Here is a 20,808-nt window from a genome sequence, read left to right on the forward strand (position 1 = left end):
GAGAAGGAAGCCACAAGCAGACACACAAACTTACATGAAGTGTTCTGAAGACTGGTTTGCTAAGCAAAGAACTGTTTCAAATGACGTGGCTGCTAGGAACACTTCGGGCAGGACCCCAGCTGGCCTAAAGGGAGACACAAGGTGTATAGCCCACACAGAAATGGAAAATCGCAATCTCAAAACATAAATCTGACCACATCTCTTAATTATTTAAATTTAAACATCATCAGTATATAATAAATCAGAAAAGTATGTGTGCTTCAATATGATGAGACCCTACTTAGGCTAACAAAGCATCAGGACTTCACAGCCTTGACAGAAAGCATTGCTCTGACACTGGGACTTCCCTGGTGGTTCAGTGGCTAAGACTCTACACTCCCAATGCAGGGCCCTCAGGTTCAGTCCCTGGTTGGGGAGCTAGATTCTGCATGCCTCAGCTAAGACCCAGCACAGCCAAATAAAGAAAAAAAAAAAATCTTTTTTTTTTTTTTTTTTTTAAAGTAGAAAGTGTTGCTCTGACTTTGACGTCTGGGACTTGGAAAATAATTCCAAGGACTTTGGCAACCTCACCTCTTCTGAGGACTTCCCAGGTGGCGCTAGTGGTAAAGAACTCACATGCCAATGCAGGAGAGTTAAGAGGGTTCAATCCCTGGGTTGGGAAGATGCCCTGGAGAAGGGCATGGTAACCCATTCCAGTATTCTTCCTTGGACAATCCCATGGATATGTTGCAGGGTGGAAGTTGATTCTGGCTTCATGTCGTAAACTGTTTCTTTGACTTGCTTTTATTATTATAATCATACTCAATGGCTTGCCTTGAGGACCCTGCCCCTCTGCTTGACTGTAAACTAAAGTGCCTTTGTTCAACTCATAGAGAGATACTTTGTCCCTTCTCACCTATGAATAGAAGATATTAACACACCCCTTCTGAAGGCTGAACATTCCTTTGGAGATGTTTTGCAAGACTGAAGACCTTTTCACTTTACTTCCCCAGTGCTTCTGCCTCTCTAGTCTGCCTTTTGACTTTAGTTCCTCGTTGCCTCTTTCTCTCTGATCTATTAAAGAACCTGGCATCCAGACCCCAACAAGATGGTTATTTTGAGGGGCTAGCCTGCCATCTTCTTGGTCTGCCTGCTACCCAACTAAAGTCTCTTCCTTGCCTCAACACGTCATCTCTTGGATTCATTGGCCTACCATTCAGTGAGCAGAACGAGCTTGGACTCAGTAACCGAGGAGCCTGGCTGCCTACACATCCACAGTGCTGCAAAGAGTCGGGCACGGCTGAAGCAACTTAGCACACATGCATGCACACCTCTTCTGAATGCTCAAAGCAGTTTCTTCCTAAAGGGAAATGCATCAAGTATGTGCAAACAGACTGTTTTAAAAGTGAAGTGAGAACAGGAGACAACAAGAGGTTTCTGTTTTTTATTTTTATTTCTAATTTTTATTCCTATTTGTGACCTTTGTCCTTTACTTTTACCAAATCCTTTTACCAAATCCTAGTAAGAACAGCAACTTGGGAGCTAAAATTGAAATTGCACTGGTAAAGTCACTGGGAACTTAGAGCTTGTTGGGGATATTGGTGTGTGGTGACATTAGCTTTGGGCTTATGTCTGTGCTTCCTTTCATTCATTTGTGGAAAGACCCAATTTTCTGAGACTCTTCCTTGAAAAATTCTCTCCTGCCCCTCCAACTCGATTGCCGCATTCCTAAGCCCAGAGATAAAGCTCCACTAAGATCTATTCTGGGCCATGGCAATTACTTTTGAAATATTTTGCCAAGCCTAAGTATTGGCAGAGGTTTACTTTAGCATTGGAACTGGCATTGACTAGCTGTTCTCAAGTGTAGGTCTGATTATTTTCAGCCATTAAAAGAAGAAGAAAAAAAGGATTCTTTAGACAAGGGCAGATTCTCTTTCAAATCCTGCCTGCTGTGCAAGCATGACAAAAGATTGAACTGATGGGAATGCGCTGAAGCAACCCAAATGCATCCTTTGACCTCTGAGCTCAACCGGCTGTCATGCCCAAATTTGATTTTTGCTAGAAAGATCCATTTTTCCACCCCTCAAAGGAGAAAAGTAATGAGACTGAATGAGTTGAGGAATTATTTCTTGAACAATTTCTCACAAGTGATGTATAGGAAATCTGGAAGTTTTCCTTTCAATACATACTTTTGTTGGGCAATTTAGGGAGTGAGGACAAATCAGAGAACTTTTCTGCTTTAAAAATAAAAATCACGTTATAGAAACCAACCATATGGGCTATGTAGCACAGTGAGAAACATCTTAAACTCAGCATTTGAAGACATAAGCTAAAATCTTAGAACACAGTCTCTACCTCTTACAAGATGTGTCATCTTTTTCTTGATTTCTGTGTCCTCTTTTTATATTGATTGGATATAAGCAAGTACCAATGATGTTGAGCCTTTCTGTCCAATCTCTCCACCTCCACAAAGTAATTTTTCTGAAAAGGGAAGTGACTCATTTATCCAGATGGGAATGAACACAAGTACATACTTACTTTATTCTAATGAATTTAAAATTGAGTTAAGCAAGGATAATGATAGGTAGTTAAATAGGAAACAAGAGTCCAAAATGGCGGTGGCTAAAACACAAGGAAGGGAAAAGCCCGGGAAAATAGAACAGAGAAAGGTCAAAGAAGGTCCGAGGACTGAAGTGGGGACCTCAAGTAGAACAAACAGCACTCCTGGATAGCCCAATTTACACAGGGCAGGCCCAGGGGGGAGGAAAAAGCATATAAAAAGAAGAGTCAAAGGGCCTGGGGCCTCTCTCTCTCTCTCTCTCTCTCCCTCCCTCCCTCCCTCCCCTCTCCTGTGCACGCGCACTCATGCTCTTGCTCTCACTCTCGTGCTCTCTCTCTCTCTCTTTCTCTTCTCTTCTTGTCTTTGGGTGAGCATGGCCTCATGCCTGGAGGATGTATTTTCCTGCTATTTTCTAAATAAAACTGAGCTGTAACATGGAGCTGTAACACTGATCTGACTAAGAGCTATAACACGGTCTATTCAAGACCCGAGAGCTATAACCCGGTCTGTCCAAGAGCTGTGATGCTCCGAGGGCTTTAATGTCCGTTGCTTCAAGTTTTTGTTGAGACAAGACAGAACTGAGGAGATTACACTCGCCTGACATCTATGGTGCTGTGACTCGGGTTTAACCTGGCTGAAACAACCTCTGCGCAGTCCCCGCAAGGAAGAGGCCAAGCACAGCAGGAGCCCAACCCAGTGAAAGCTTCCTCGGTAGAAGCGGAGCGAAGAAAACCCAGCACAAGGGAAGTGACAAGAGGCCCATCGCGCTGAAAACCAGGACAGTGAAAAACAAACTCAGCAGAAAGCTCACGCGGCTCAGTCTCAGATTCCAGAAGACCTCCGGTTAGGGTAGGAGGTCCTTACTCCTATGACTGGAGGGACATATGCCTAACAAAATCTTAATTCTTTTACAATCTCTCCTTTCTTGTTTCCCCACCCCACCCCCCACCCCGGCGAACAGGTGAGTGGCAGTTACTGAGGGTCTCCAGAGAGGCTATTCCTCGGTATGTCCCAAAGGCACTATCTGCTGAGCTGGGCCCAGTAGCTGTGACCCAAGCGGGTGGGGGTTCTTCTGTCCTTAACCTTTGTGCCAAGGATTAGGCCAGTGAAAACTATGAGCACAGGTCAGGTGTTTAGCAGATGCAAAAATCCAATGAGAGACACAGCGATAGGTAAGAGGTGGATTTGTTGGGATTCAGAGAAAAGCACACTCTGCAGGGTGTAGGCTATTGCAGAGGCAAATGTTTAGGCCGCGGAATGCCATCTGGCTAGGTTTTGCCAATGGGGTGAATTCATATGCTAATGAGTGGGAGGATCATCCCAACCTTGGAGGCGTCCTGCCACCTCTGGGTGTGTCATTTAGCTTACATATTGGGTTTAAGGTTCACTTGAATTTGACTTGTCATCTTGGACCCAATTGATTTTGATTGGTTTATGTTATGCCCTTGTGCTATGTCATTCTTTCAAAGGTTGTACCCTGCCCCCATCCCTCCTGTTTCATGCTCTTTTCCTTTGCCCCGTCCAGACCCACAATGTTGCCTCTACAATCTTCTGGAGGGACAACCAGAAAATAGCTGGCCCTTGGGAGGGAAATACTGTATAATATGCAATCCCTCTAAATATTCAGGCCTTCATCTTCCAAGTTTCCTGCAACCTGTGCAACATCAGCATCTCTCAGTGAACTGGCTAGGGTGGGTGACAGGCACATAATGTCTGCTAGAAGTCCATTGGTTGGCATCCCTTCAAAGACGATTGGGCTTCCAAGGATAATGTTTGCCACTTTGGGAGTTAGCTCTGCAGGCCGTTTGGGCCCAAACCCTTACCACCCTTCTCCTGAAGTTACAAACATACATCAGGATCAAATCTCTACTCCACTTGTATGGAACATCTGGTCTGTTGCCTCTTAACAAATTTGTTCTTAAGCCAATTCCTAACTCCTACAATCAGGACCCTGCCCCCTTCTAAGCAATGTAGCTCCACCCAGTCTATTATTAAAATACCTTAATGCCTCTAACAGGGCCAGATAACCCACTCCTTTGTCATTACTTCTGTTATTACCTAAAGTAGGTCTATAACAATGAAATGTTTACTATTGGAGACACCCTAACCTGCTCTTATGGAGGACTAGGGGAGGAAATCAATGACTTACAATCTCTTAGAGCAGTAAGAGGACAAGGCTTATGACTGTTTCACTGTTTCCCAGTCTCAGGGCATAGGCTTGGATTGCCTTACATCAGGGTATCTATTCCCATCTGTGGTGAACAAACTGGCAATGAGTTAAAGTTACAACCCCTTAATCTTACCCAGCACTGGTCACGCTGGAGATTTTGGGGATGCCCAACTCCAGTCCAGGGGTCCCAGGAGGCCAACCTGCCTTGACCTGCCTAGGGATCTGGTCCTCAAAATGTTGTCTGTCTTAAGTATGGAATTGTTGTATGCCCTAAAAGTGAGCCTACTAGGCAAATGGTGTTAGGCACAGGCAACCAAGAGAAGGAACCCCCTCGTGAAGGCTCACCTGTCACACCCCCAAAGAGACTGGAGCCTCCCACAGCTCCCGAGGTGCCTGGTGTTCCTTCCTTGTATCCAAACGTGCCCCCATATCCAGGAACACTCCTTCCACAAAAGCCAACTCAAGTATGTCCCTTAGTTGAAACTGGAGGAGAATTCAGACCAACCCGGGTCCATAAGTCCTTCTTCATCTTAGAACTAAGACATATCAGACAAGATTGGGGAAGCTATACAGATGACCCAGGAAAATATAAATACATTCCAACACATTACCTTGGCCTTTGACCTGACGTGGAAGGACATCATGGTCATATTTAGTCCAAGTTATCTGACCCTGAGCATACTAGGGTCTTAAAGGAAGCCTGAAGGTATGGAACAGGGCTTCATATGTCAAGTGATAAATACCCAGTAGGGGAAACTGCAGTCTTCTCCTCAGATCCTAATTGGAATTATAATGACCCTGAGCACATCTGGGAAATCCCTTTCCCGTTTTCTAATCTGTGTGAGGCAGGACTGAAAGCAGCCCAGCAAAAAGTAATCAGCCATGCCCGGGTCTCAGCAATAACTCAGGAGCCCAGTGAGAACCCCACTGCCTTTCTGGAAAGGCTAAAAGAGGCCCTCCAAAAGTTTACCAATCTGGACTGAGACTCTTATGAGGGACAAGTGATTTTAAAGGACAAATTCCTGTCCCAGTGTGCATCAGATATCAGAATAAAGTTACAACAGCAGGTCCCTGCTGCCTCTTTAGATGAGATGGTCCAGATAGCAACTAATACCTTTTAGAACAAAGAACAGGAGAAGGAGGCCAAGGCCCATGAGAGGGAGAGAAGGAAAGAGGCGAGACATGCCCAGATGGTGGCCGCCCTCCAGGGAAGCCCTATGGCCAACCCAAGTCCTTAAAGCACAAGGCACGAGGCAAATGCCTAATCTGTAGACGGGTGGGGTATTGGGCCAAAGAGTATCCAAACCGTGACAAGTCTCCTAAAATGTCTTACTACAAATGCCATCAACTGGGACATTGGGCGGCACTCTGCCCTCGGGACCCAAGAGGCTCAAGGTCAAGCGCCAAGCCTTCCCTCACGATGGCTCAACAGGACTGAAGCGGCCTGCTCCAGCCAGCCCACCTGTCACAGATAACCATCATGGGGCTGGAGCTAAGGGAGCAACTGGATGTGGCAGATAGGTCTGAGAATTTCTTGATTGACACAGGGGCTACCTACTCTGTCTTGAGCTCCTATTCCAGAGCCTTCTCCTCCCAAACCTGTGCCATTTTGGGTGCTACAGGAAAAGCAACTACTAAAAGATCCACCTGAGCACTTCTTTGTTGCTGGGATGGACAAATATTTTCCCACCAGTTTCTGGTGGTCCCTGAGTGTCCTACTCCCTTATTGGGAAGAGATATACTCACTAAACTGAGGACCACCCTTGTGACGGAAAGCTTTTCAGCCCCTAGAGCCCTACAGTGTCTGGTTACTACTGAAGAACCCGTTACACCCTTTCCAACTTTATGTTCACGAAAGAGACAGAATAGCCTTGGGAGTGCTAACTCAAAGGTTGGGATCTGAGCCCCAACCTGTAGCTTATTTATCCAAGAGGCTTGACCTAACCCACCAAGGCTGGTCTCCCTGCCTTCGAAATCTTGCAACTATTGCAATCCTGATAGAAGAAGATTTAAAACTCTCCTTTGGGGGCAGACTAACTATTTTTACCAGCCACAAAGTAAAACAACTCCTAAATGGGAGAGGCCTTTTATGGATGTCTGATCAAAGAATCCTCAGATATCAAATAGTGCTGATGGAAAATCCAGGCTTCACTATATCCCCTTGTGAGGTTCTTAACCCAGCCACCCTCCTGCCTACCTGCAAGGGCTCTCTCCCCTTTCACTCTTGCCTAGAAACCTTGGAACGCTGGATGAAACCCCGAGAGGGATTGTTGGGAAGATCCTCTGGCCAATTCTGAGAAAATCTGGTACACTCATGGAAGCAGCTTTGTCTTGGATGGAAAAAGAAGAGCCGGTTATGCAGTAGTCTCCAATTTTGAGACCATAGAGTCTAAGCCTCTGCTGCCAGGTCAACAAGCTCCAACAAGCAGTGCCAGTTCAACAAGGATATATAAAACTACAGCCAACCACGGAAAATATTACCCATCCTTAGATGGACTATAAGGATTCTGAGGTCTGAGACTAGCAAGAGGGGGAGGCCCAATACCCCTCGCTGTCCCATTTCAGCAGGAAATAGCCAGAAAGACCTTGACACCCCTATTCCCAAAGAATTGGGCCTCCCATCTCTTGAGTGGGGAATGTTAGGTAGTTGGAATAGGAAACAGGAGTCTAAAATGGCAGTGGCTAAAAGACAAGGAAGGGAAAAGCCTACACAAATAGAACAAAGGAAGGTCAAAGAAAAGTCCGAGGACCGGAGTGAGGACGTCAGGTAGAAGAAACAGCAATCCCAGATAGCCCAACTTACATAGGGCAGGCCCAGGGGGTGGAGGAAAAAACATATAAAAAGAGGAGCCAAAGGGCCAGGGGCCTCTCTTTCTCCTCTCCCACGCTCGTGTGCTCGTTCTCTCGCTCTTGCTCTCTCTCTCTCTCCTCTTCGCATATTTGAGTAGGCATGCCCTCACGCTCAAGGATGTATCTTCCTGCTAGTTTCTAAATAAAACTGAGTTGTAACATGGAGCTGTAACATTGATCTAAGAGCTATAACACGGTCTTTTCGAGACCACAGTCTGTCCAAGAGCTGTGATGCACTGAGGGCTTTAGTATCTGTCGCTTTAAATTTTTGTTAAGACGAGACAGAACAGAGGAGATTACACTCGCCTGACAGATAACATGCACATACGAAGTTTGAAAAAGAAAGTAATGATGCTGTTTGCTTGAATCCCATAATGAGGAAATCTGTAAGGCAGATTTTTAGGAAAGAGAGACGATCATGGACTCAGTGGACAAGGTTAGACTTTCAAGAAACAGGACTTAACCTGTGCTTTGCGTCCTTCATAGAATTTTCTGAAGTCGGTGAAGAGGCCATTGTGATATGGTGGAAATGACACTGACATTTGAGGCAAAAACTGATCTGAAAATGATTCTGTCATATACTAGCTGTATGGAAAAATCACTTAAAACTCTTTGATATTTTATCCCATTTATTAAATGTTGTTGTTCAGCTGCTCAGTCATGTCCGACTCTTTGCAACCCTCCATGGACTGCAACACGCCAGGCTTCCCTATCCTTCAGTATCTCCTGGAGTTTGCTTAAACTTAGGTCCATTGAGTTGATGATACCATCCAACCATCTCATCCTCTGTCGTCCCTTTCTCCTCCTGCCCTCAATCTTTCCCCGCATTAGGGTCTTTTCAAATGAGTTGGCTCTTCCCATCAGTTGGCCAAACTATTGAAGCTTCAACTTCAGCATCAGTCCTTCCAATGAATATTCAGGGCTGATTTCTTTAGGATTGACTGTTTGGATCTCCTTGCAGTCCAAGGGACTCTCAAGAGCCTTCTCCAGTACCACAGTTCAAAAGCATCAATTCTTCAGCACTCATCTTTCTTTATAGTCCAACTCTCACATCCATACATGACCACTGGAAAAACCATAGCCTTGACCAGACGAACCTTTGTGGACAAAGTAATGTCTCTGTTTTTTAATATGCTGTCTAAGTTGGTAATAACTTTCCTTTCAAGGAGTAAGTGTCTTTGAATTTCATGGCTGCAATCACCATCTGCAGTGATTTTGGAGCTCAAGAAAATAAAGTCAGCCACTGTTTCCACTGTTTCCACATCTATTTGCTACAAAATGATGGGACTGGATGCCATGATCTTAGTTTTCTGAATGTTGAGCTTTAAGCCAACTTGTTCACTCTCCTCTTTCACTTTGATCAAGAGGCTCTTTAGTTCTTCTTCACTTTCTGCCATAAGTGTAGTGTCATCTGCATATCTGAGGTTATTGACATTTCTCCCAGCAATCTTGATTCCAGCTTGTTCTTCCTCCAGCCCAGCGTTTCTCATGATGTACTTTCCATATAAGTTAAATAAGCAGGGTGATAACATACAGCCTTGGCGAACTCCGTTTCCTATTTGGAACCAGTCTGTTGTTCCATGTCCAGTTCTAACTGTTGCTTCCTGACCTGCATACAGGTTTCTCAAGAGGCAGGTCAGGTGGTCTTGTATTCCCATCTCTTTCAGAATTGTCCACAGTTCATTGTGATTCACAGAGTTAAAGGCTTTGGCATAATCAATAAAGCAGAAATAGATGTTTTTTCTGGAACTCTCTTGCTCTTTTGATAATCCAGTGGATGTTGGCAATTTGATCTCTGGTTCCTCTGCCTTTTCTAAAACCAGCTTGAATATCTGCAGGTTCATGGTTCACGTATTGCTGAAGCCTGGCTTGGAAAATTTTGAGCATTACTTTACTAGCACATGAAATGAGTGCAATTGTGCAGTAGTTTGAGCATTCTCATTGCCTTTTAATCTCCCCCATTCTCTAATGGAGAATGTAGCTGAAAGCTAACCTGCCATTTTCACTTTGCTAAGGCCACCTCTCTTTCACAAATGTGCAAAATTGTAAATTACCTTTCTTACCTGCTTAATCTTTTGTGGGGCATTTCAGGGGCTACTGTCCATTCCTAGACCATATCTTCATCAGAAAATGTGGCAGGTATGCACTCATTCACTGAGATTGCACTCTTGAATGGGTGTATTTTTGTTCCAAGCATTGAGTAAGCTTCACAGAATCCAGATTTGTTGGTAAGATTCTAGACGCTTCTCCCAATAGACACTAAAAGACATTTCAGCATGCATTGGAGGGACCCTGCATTTAAAGAATTTCCTCAAGTAAGATGCAAACTATGCAATGGATAAATCAATCAGTGTCCAGGATCTTTGAAAAGTCTGACTATCATTACGGCTTGAGCAATGAGTGAGCTGGGTTTGCTTTTATTCTCATGTATCTTTTCAAGCAGTTTGCATCTGTGGCTAACATTGTAAAGCCAATGTCTGAGACATCTTTGTTTTTATCATGGCAATGTATCTAAGCTCTCTTTATCCTAAGTAATCCAGTCCCTCTGAAAGATGATGCTGGGACTCTGAAAGAAAAGAAAAAATCTGATAAGATAACAGCTTACAGTGACATCTATATAATTGCCCCAGTCAAAACTCATTTCCAGCTGGGTTGGAGCTTACTTCAGGGCTGTAGCTAGGAAACAGGAAGAGCAGATAGCTGCTTCTCTTTGGCTCCAACCTTCTGAACTATTTCTGCTTAAAAGAGAACATTTCATCCAGGAATCCTGTACTTGCAGTCACACATAGATTTGCCTCTGAAGATCGAGATTTTCTTTGAAGGACAATGAGAGGGACTTTTTTCATCAGTGATCGAATAGTTCCTTTTTAGATTCAACAAGAAAGTTTCTGTATAATCAGCAAAATTCCCCAATTTTTCCCCTCCAGTCATATGTTATGGAGGGTCTTCAATACCCCCACTTTGATTGAATTGTTAATCTAGGTGGTAGAGTGGTAAAGAGCCCTGTGCCACTGCAGGAGATATCAGAGATGTGAGTTCGATACTTGGGTCAGGAATATCTTCTGGGTCAGGAATATCCCCTGGAATAGTGGCAACCTACTCTAGTATTCTTACCTGAAGAATTCCATGGACAGAGGAGGCTGGAAGGCTACAGGCCATGGGATTGCCAAGAGTCGGGCATGACTGAGCAACTGAGCACACGGCAAACATGAGAAGTCAGCTACATTCACACTCGTGTGGTACTGACATGTCTGCCACTGCAGGCAGCAGGAATTGTCTACATGTAGCAGGATTTGTCTAGAAGCTGTTGCTATGAATTTCCATCAGGAGATTTCAGACAGCCATTTCCAGTCCTTTTCTCTGTTCTCTCATTCCAGGGACCTCAAGATTTGCAGGTATCAGGAGTCTGCCTCAGTGCTCTAAGATTAGGCCTAAAAAGAACTGTCCATTTATGCAGGGCTTATGCAGGGCTTCTCAAGTGGTGCTAGTGGTAAAGAAGACGCCTGCCAATGCAAGAGGCGCAGAGATGTACATTCAGTCCCTGGTTTGGGAAGATCCCCTGGAATAGGAAATGGCAACACACTTCAGCCGGTATTCATATCTGGAAAATCCCTTGGACATAGGAGCCTGGGAGGTTACAGTCCATAGTGTCACAGACAGCTGGACACGACTGAAGTGACCGAGCACACACACATGTATTACACAAGTGACAGACAATAAGGAGGAAAATACAATTTTTTTTTTTTATATGCCCAGAACTGTTTCTGATATTCTACCTAGTGCATTCTGATTCAATGTTCAGTGTAAAGCTCAACTTTATTCCTAAATTTTGTTCATCTCCCTGTCCCCTGAATATCCTTTGTTTCTATTGCTTTTGCAGAAATCTAGGTCTCTTACCCCTGGCCCTTCCTTCCCACAAAGTCTTGATGGGAGAGCACTCACATCTATTCTAGAAACTGATACACAAAGCCTAGTACTGATTGGGTCAACTGAGAATGAGTTAGGACCGTGCTCCCTTCAAAAGTTGAAGTCCTACAGAAAAGCCAGCATCCTTTGCTTCCACTCAGATGACCTTCATTCTGTCACACTAAGGTCAGTCAAGTAATGAATTACCCAAGGGAAGCCTGCAACTTCTGTGAGTGACTTAGACTCATTTAGCTTTAAGGATTTTTTTTTTTTTTTAATTAAAAAAAAATTTTTTTTTTTTTTTAAATACAGTATGGGGAGGAGGGGTCACGTAACTTGGCCAGGCAAAAAATGTTTCAGGTAACTTGGTTTTGTGCCCCTATGGTACGTTTTTCACTGTGATGTGAGATCCCAGAGGCCCAGGACGCTGTCTTTGTCATGTTTGTATTGATGATCTAAAGAACAATCCCGGGACCTCCATGAGTACTCAATAAATATCTGCATTATAAATCATGACTAAGTGCAAAGGAATGCTTTATTATACAGTACTATAATGCTATTAATAGCTACCATTTATCATTTACTAAGTTAGGAAACTGTGAAAACGATGCAAGATATCTCAAATCCATAATTTCTCCTTGCACAGAATATTCTCAACCATCTAGAAATGAGAACTATTTTATCTTCACTTTGTCATGATAAAACATTGAGGTCATGAAGTTTTTAACTTGCTTACATTTAACATAAAGCTTCATATTGTTGATGTTTAGCTAATATTTGTAGAAGGAAGGGAAGGAAAGAAGCAGTGAAGGAAGGAAGGGAGGAAGAAAGGATCGTAGTGGTAGTGACAGAGCCATTGTAATAACCAGATCTATCTGGTTCCAAAGCCTTTTCTGTTTCTAAAAATGTAGGTTGACCAAATATTTTTAGATACATTTTTAATTTGCAAAGGCACTGGGAGCTAAGATTGTAATAGCATAGAAAACAAAGCCCCCACCCTCAGGGAACTTCCAGTCTAATGGGAAAGACCATTAATCAACAGGAGAAATAATTCAAAATGAAATCTCATAGTTTGAAAAAGGAATACTTAAATATCACAAAGCATATCCTTTTGCATGACTAAATGTAAATCAACCCTCAGGAAAGCTGTAAAATCAGAAATCAGTGACGGCTATCTTCATCTCCAGCAACTTCCCTCAAAGTCTTTTTTCCCCTCTTTAAAGCAGGTTCAACTTCAACTACTTCCCTCTGCCTTCTTCAAAATCCCCCTCTTAAGGGAATGTATTAACAGTATTGACACATAATGTGAATTTCAGTCATTGATTTATTTCTTTGTGCTGTTTAAACATTAAAACCATATGTCCATCTGTGGAATTCAAGGCATTAGCAAGAAATCAGATGGATCTGGGACTTCCCTGGTGGTCCAGTTGTTAAGATTCTGTGTGTCCACTGCAAGGGGCACTGGTCAAATGCCAGCTGGCTGGGGAACTACGATCCTTCATGCCATGAGCTGTGGCAAAAACAAAAAATAAAAACAAAAAAAAACATTTTTTTACAGGAGTTGGATGGAGTTTTATGCAGTGAGCCCTTTACTATGTCACAGATATATCACATTATACAATCACATTCTCTGCTAACATGTAAACCTAAATGTGACTGAGAGAATACCATCAAAAACAGAGAATCATGACCCAACAGTTGTGATTTAGCAGTTAGTTGATATTCAGATATTCACTCCTCAAATTCTGCTTTTAATCTGAGAAAGCACAACTACCTGAAAATATACTATCCAGAAAAAAACTAGTCACCACCACCTAAAGACAACAGCTCTTTGGGTATAAACTTCCTTCAAATTTTGTATATGTCCATAAGATTACTGGTGCCTCAGATAGTAAAGAATCCACCTGCAATGCAGGAGACTCAGATTTGATCCCTGTCAGGAAGATCCCATGGAGAGAGTGGCTACCCATGCCAGTATTCTTGCCTAGAGAATTCCATGGACAAAGGAGCCTGATGGAATACAGTCCATTGGGCCACAAAGAGTCAGACAAGACTGAGCAACTAACACTTTCATTTTCTTTCATAAGGTTACATAATAAAATTGAGGTTATGATAAATAAATATTTAATTTGTATGCAGTATTCAATGGCTATAAATATTTAATAATGTGAATATATCTTAATGTATTTAACTGGTTCTCAATTGATATTCACTTAAATTATTTTCAGTTTTGCTCATAAGTAGCCTTGTAATGAACATCCTCATTGATAAACCTGTACACATGTGTCTGATTATTTCCTCGATATAGATTCTTAGAAATAATTCTCTGTACTCTTTATATGGGCTTCCCAGGTGGCACTAGTAGTAAAGAACTGGCCTGCCAATGCAGGAGACCAAAGAGATATGGTTTTGATCCCCGGGTATGAAAGATCCTCTAGAGAAGGGCATGGCAACCCACTCCAGTATTCTTGCCAGGAGAGCGCCAGAACAGAGAAGCCTGGAGGGCTACAGTCAAGGGTCACAAAGAGTCAGACACAGCTGAGGTGACTTAGCATATGGCACTTTTTATACGACATGTTACAAATCTTAAATTATTTTAAAAAGTTAAAAACTATTGTATCAAATTCCATGTACACAGGTATGTACATATACACACAGCTAGGTGTTTTCTTACACTTTTCTAATCGGTTCTTCCAGTGAATGTACTTAAAGTCCCTCAATACCACTTCTGAAAGAATCTAATGAGTCATGCTGAATTTGGCTCATAGGAAATATTCAGAAATATGATGAATGAAAGAATATATGAATAAAACACTTATGTTTACAGTAAATGGTCTACTTTGCATCTACCTCTGCATCTATCTCCCTTTAAATTCATGCCTGTTTTTTTTTTTTTCCACATGAATAGCAATATATAAGACCAATAACTTGAAGTTATGTTTTCTCTCTGCTTGCAACACAACTCCCTGCATAGCTCCACTAATGGAAAATTAGTGACATAAAATTACTACAACTGAGGTTACACACTGAAGCTATTTGACCCCTCTGTTGGGACAAAATCTGGTGTCATTATGTTAGAAATTGTCTGTTCTGCATAGAGTTCCTATCTGAGAATTTCATATGTTCATTTTATATTAAAGAGGCTTTTTAATAGAACCTTTGACCCACTCTGTAAGAAGAAAAATATGTATTATCACAACTTTTATGATACCTTTAAAATCTCTTTGGGACTCTAACCTGTGAGTAGCCTGCAAAACATTTAAAATTCTTTCTGACAGTGTCAGATGAAAAAACTATGCAGTGGCTCTAGAAGCCAAAGGACCACACTTATGGTTTCATTGGCCCTTGAATTGAAGCCCTTCAACTTTGAGAAATATTTCACATTTTGTCCTATTACTTTCTGAATTTGATCTGTCAAACCTGTAGCCATTATATACAACCCTCTTTACTTTCTTTCGCCTCTTATTATTAAATAATTATTTACATATTCCCTGAAAGAAGTATAGTGAAAAGTGACTCTTTACCCTGAAAAAAGAATAGTGTAAATAGTCATTTCTCTTCTTCTTTTTGCCTTTTCAGATGAGATTCAGGGTTTCAGATGCTCTACAAGTCAGATATAAATTGCTGACTTGTATTTAATTCATCCTGTGATTAAAATGTTCTTGCAGGATCAAAGCAACTTGATTTTTCATTTCTGATGAGTATTAGGCAGTAGAAGAAATCCATATGTGGCTTTAACAGGTATAATAAATAAGATGCCAATATGCCAAGAAATAAAGAAATAACCTTCACAGAGGTATGCTGTGGTGTATTTGAAGAGATTTTTTTCTCCCTAGATTAAAACTTTTTGCTAAATTGAAGCACCTATTTTCTCCCCCCCATAATGAAGCAAAGAGCAAACTGTTATCCTCCTCTCAGCAAAGGTGATAGTCCCAGAGTTATACTGTGTAAGAAACCTAACTAAGGCACTGAATTATTCTTTCTTACTGATATGTCACCTCCTCCCAGTTTTTACAGGCAAATTGCTTGACTAAGAAGTCCTTAGTTCTAGTCCAAGTTGGTCTATAATTCACTGGAGGTGACCTTGAAAAAGTCATTTAAATTCTTTTAACCTTGATTTTCAAATGTTGTAGTTAGCATAAACAATCTTGAAGGTTTACTTTGATTTTCTTTTGATGTGATAGTATACTAAATACACTATACTACATTGTACTATGGTATTCAACATTCAAAAAGCTCAACAGTAGAACTCAACATTCAAAAAATGAAGATTCTGGCATCTGGTCCCATCACTTTATGTCAAATAGATGTGGAAACAATGGAAACAACCACAGACTTTATCTTCTTGAGCTCCAAAATCACTGTAGATGGTGACTGTGACCACTACAAAATTAAAAGATGCTTGCTCTTTGGAAGAAAACCCATGGCCAAACTAGACAGCATATTAAAAAGCAGAGACATTACTTTGCCAACAGAGGTCCGTCTAGTCAAAGCTTTGGTTTTCCGATAGTCATGTATGGATGTGAGAATTGGACCATAAAGAAGGCTGAGCACTGAAGCATTGATATTTTTGAACTGTGGTGTTGGAGAAGACTCTTGAGAGTCCCATGGACTGCAAGGAGATGAAACCAGTCAATCCTAAAGGAAATCAGTCCTGAATATTCATTGGAAGGAAGGATGCTGAAGCGCCAATACTTTGGCCACCTGATGCAAAGAGCCTACTATTTAGAAAAGCCCCTGATGCTGGGAAAGATTGAAGGCAGGAGGAGAAGGTGATGACAGAATGAGATAGTTGGATGGCATCACCAACTCAATGGACATGAGTTTGAGCAAGCTCCGGGAGACGGTGAAGGACCAGGAAGCCTGGCATGCTGCAGTCCACAGGGTTGCAAACAGTTGGACATGACTGATCGACTGAACAACCACAGTATACTATAGTATATTTAGTATACTATCACATTAAAATAAAATCAAAGTAAACCTTAAAGATTGTTTATGCTAACTTCAGTATTTGAAAATCAAGGTTAAAAGAATTTAAGTAACATTTCCAAGGTCATATCCAGTGAATTACAGATCAACTGAGACTAGAACTAAGGACTTTTTAGTCAAGTGATTTGCCCTTATTTAGTAGATACCTATTTTTACTCCTGCCCAGAATTCATCCATTCTTCTTCTGATCAATTTATGCAATTTTCCACTAAATAATTACCCTTCATTTTACTTTTACTGTATTCTCCTAGGGTTGTTCACTCCACCCCTTGCTTCAGAAGCAGACCTTTGACTATCTGAGAGCTGCTGAATGAAACCAGAAAATAAGTCCAACTAAGTAGAAGAGAGACAAAACAGTTCCTGTATCCAGGATCTGTTGCAGTATCCAGTCTTGTATGAAGATAGAATACCTTGGATAATCTCAGTTATATAGACCAACAAGAGTTTTCTTTTTGTTTAATTCTGAAGCAAATGTATCTGTTAGGATGTTTTTGGAAGCAAGAAAAAAATTACTGCAAATGTCTTAAATAATACATATACTATATTGGCTCATATAGCTAAAAAATACAAAGAAGAACTTCAGATTTGTTTCACGTGAGTGTTCAGTGATGCTGTCAAGACCCATTTCCTTTTGATTTCTCTTAGCTGATTTCCATAATAACTGCTTTTTATAAAGTCTGGCTTTTTCATAATAACAAGATGGCCAGTTGTAATCTGATTTACATATGTCCTTGTCTAATGAAAGAATAATCCTACTTGGTATTAAGTTTGTCAGAAAAGCACTTTTTTTAAATAAAGTGTCACATTTATGTCCTATTGACCAAGTTTTATGTAATGCTCATTCTTACACATCCCCTGTGGCCAGAGGAATGCTAAGATTGACAGACTAAGAAATAGACCTCCTTAAGCAGTAACTGTGGCCTTGCAGTTAATCAAATCTGAACTCACCTACCCAGATGTTGGAGTGGATCAATCTATCTGCATTGCCTGGGGATACCACGGGGAAAGGGTGACAGAGATGTTGGGGAAGCAACCACAGTGTCCTCTATAGCCAGGTAGGTATGAGTGTTTTGAAGCTTTCAGTTTCCAGTTTCCCCTTTTATCTGAAGGTCATAAGGCAGATCTGGGAGAGAAACTGAAAAATTGCACATGCTCTATTTTCTCATTCCCCTTGCTGTGACACTGAACTTCAGGAAACCCAAATAATCTAGATGAGACAAACTAGAAAAAATCTAAACAGAAAGAAACTTTCCAGAATGCAGAATGGAAACCAAGTAAGAAAAAATTCCTGGAATCCTAAAGTTGAGGTCAGTCCTTGGACCTTCTCCCTACCTTTTCCCTTGTACAACCAGAATCCTCTGATAGATCCTAGAAGATTGTCAGATTTCAGGTAGTCTTAAATTCTAGTAAGATTTAAAGGTAAACTCTTTATTATACAGTTGATTAACAATCAACTATTTATAGTTGATTATAGTTGAATAACAATATTGTATTAGTTTCAGATGTATAGCAGAATGATTCATTTATACAAATACATGTATCTATTTTAGAATCAAGATTACTGAAAGAAATATCAATAATCTCAGATATGCAGGGGGCACCACCCTTATGGCAGAAAGTGAAGAAGAACTAAAGAGCCTCTTGATGAAAGTGAAAGAGAAGAGTGAAAAAGTTGGCTCAAAGTTCAGCATTCAGAAAATTAAGACCATGGCATCCAGTCTCAATCACTTCATGGCAAATAAATGGGGAAGCAGTGGAAATAGTGGCAGACTTTATATTTGGGGGCTCCAAAATCACTGCAGATGGTGATTGCAGCCATGAAATTAAAAGACACCTACTCCTTGGGAGAAAAGTTATGACTAACCTAGACAACATACTAAAAAGCAGAGACATTACTTTGCCAACAAAGGTCCATCTAGTCAAGGCTATGGTTTTTCGAGTAGTCATGTATGGATGTGAGAGTTGGACTATAAAGAAAGCCGAGCACCAAAGAACTGATGCTTTTGAACTATGGTGTTAGAGAAGACTCTTGAGAGTCCCTTGGACTGTAAGGAGATCCAACCAGTCCATCCTAAAGGAAATCAGTCCTGAATATTCATTGGAAAGACTGATGTTGAAGCTGAAACTCCAATACTTTGGCCACCTGATGCAAAAAGCTGACTCAATTTGAAAAGACCCTGTTGCTGGGAAAGATTGAAGGTGGAAGGAGAAGGGGCCGACAGAGGATGAAATGGTTGGATGGCATCACTGACTCAGTGGACATGAGTTTGAGTAAACTCTGGGTGTTGGTGATACACAGGGAGGCCTGGCATGCTGCAGTCCATGGGGTAGCAAAAAGTAGGACATAACTGAGCGACTGAACTGACTGATTGTTTTTAAAATTCTTTCACATTTAGGTTACTACAGAGTATTGAGTAGAGTTCCCTGTGCTATACACAAAGTCCTTGTTTGTTCTCTATTTTAAATATAGCAGCATGTACATGTCAACCCCAAACTCCCTATCCATCCCTCCCACCATCCCACCATTCCCCCAGGAACCATAAATTTGTTCTCTCAGTCTATGATTCTGTTTGACTTTTTAAATAAATTTATTTGTATCATTTCTAAGATTCTGCATATAAGTGGTATCATATGATATTTGTCTTTCTCTGACTTACTTCGCTTAGTATGATAATCTGAAAATCCATCCATGTTGTTGCAAATGCCATCATTTCATTCTTTTTAACAGCTGAGTAATATTCCATCACACACACACACCCCACATATTCTTTATCTATTCATCCATCAATGAACATTTAGATTTCTTCCATGTCTTGGCTATTGTAAACAGTGGCGCAATGAACATAGAGGTGCATGTATCCTTTCAAACCATGCTTTTCTCCAGATGGCCATGAGTGGGACTGCTGGATCATATAGTAGCTCTATTTTTAGTACTTTAATGAACCTCCATACTGTTCTCCATAGTAGCTGTACCAATTTATATTCCCACCAGCAGTGTAGGGAAGTTCTCTTTTCTCCACAACTTCTCCAGGATTTATTATTTGTAGTCTTTTTGATAATGGCCATTCTGTGTGAAGTGATATCTTATTGTAGGTTTGATTTGCATTTCTCTAGTAATTAGTGATGTTGAGTGTATTTTCATGTAGGTCTTCTTTGGAGAAATGTCTATTTAGGCCTTCCACCTATTTTTTGATTGGGTTTTTGTTTTGTTTTGAAGTCACATGAGCTATTTGTAAATTTTGGAGATTAATCCTTTGTTGGTAGCATCATTTGCAAATATTTTCTTCCATTGTGTGGATTATCTTTCATTTTGTTTATGGTTTCCTTTGCAGTGCAGAAGCTTTTGAGTTTAATTAGACCTCATTAGTTTATTTTAGTTTTTATTTCCATTACTCTAGGAAATGAATCAAAAAAGATATCACTCAATAGACATGTTTACTTTTGCCATCAGACCCAAATCATCTTCTGTGGCACAGCTCTTGGGAATGTAGGGTGTCCATAAGGAGCCATGTTGTTCCAGCTAACCTGAACTCTTGACCTGAGTAGCTTTATCCAACTCACAAGAATTTGAACTAAGGGATAAAGATAAACTCTTATTCTTAGGAGCGAGATCTATAAAATTACATCAAGTAGAGAGACAGAATAGTTGAAGTCATGGTAGAGCAGAAATCACAGACTACATAGAAGAAATTAACTTACAGCAAAAAGAATAAAGAAGACATACTAGACACGCATTGAAAAGTAAGGAGAAGGGATCTTGTGGTACTGGAAGGAGAAAGATTAAAAAATGGACCTGACCAAAGGGTTTCTAAGAATTACTAAAAACATAATTTCTAAGAATTACAGTTGGAGTAAAATCCCTAAATTCTCAAAATAACTCCACACTTATTTTACATGTCAGCTAAAACTCTTAAGCAAAATTGATGATTTTTTTTTTTTTAATAGTGAATAATCTTGGTCTAGGTGAGTCTCTTGATGGTAAAGACAAAGAATGAATATATAGAAGATAGATTCCTCCTAGTGACAGTTCTTGGCCAGTCCTAAAGGGAAAAATTACACTAACAGAACTGGGAGAAAATCATAGTCATATAATTGATGGTCTGAAATGAACCCCCAAAATAGTATTAACCTTGCCTATAACATTTCATATGATCTTTTTATTTTTATCTTTACAGCAGTCATATGACATATGGTTATCCTCATTTTTAAGTGCTGGAGACTAAAACTCAAAGAAACTTAAGAACTTACACAGAGGAGAGTAGTATAGCAAAAATTTCTTCCATACACAGGAGAATGACTTTCTGTTCTTTTCTCTTTCTGCCTCCTACAGTAATGGCTAGGAATCCTTCTAAGT

The 20,808-nt window shown here is 40.9% G+C and overlaps 1 pseudogene; it reads left to right on the forward strand.

Moving 5' to 3' along the window:
* The first annotated feature begins 5,002 nt into the window (after nucleotides 1-5,002).
* Nucleotides 5,003-20,808, forward strand: part of LOC133051014 (aldo-keto reductase family 1 member B1-like) — a 33,452-nt pseudogene continuing 17,646 nt past the window's right edge.

This window comes from Dama dama, chromosome 33, assembly GCF_033118175.1.
Source record: "Dama dama isolate Ldn47 chromosome 33, ASM3311817v1, whole genome shotgun sequence".
Lineage (NCBI taxonomy): Eukaryota > Metazoa > Chordata > Mammalia > Artiodactyla > Cervidae > Dama > Dama dama.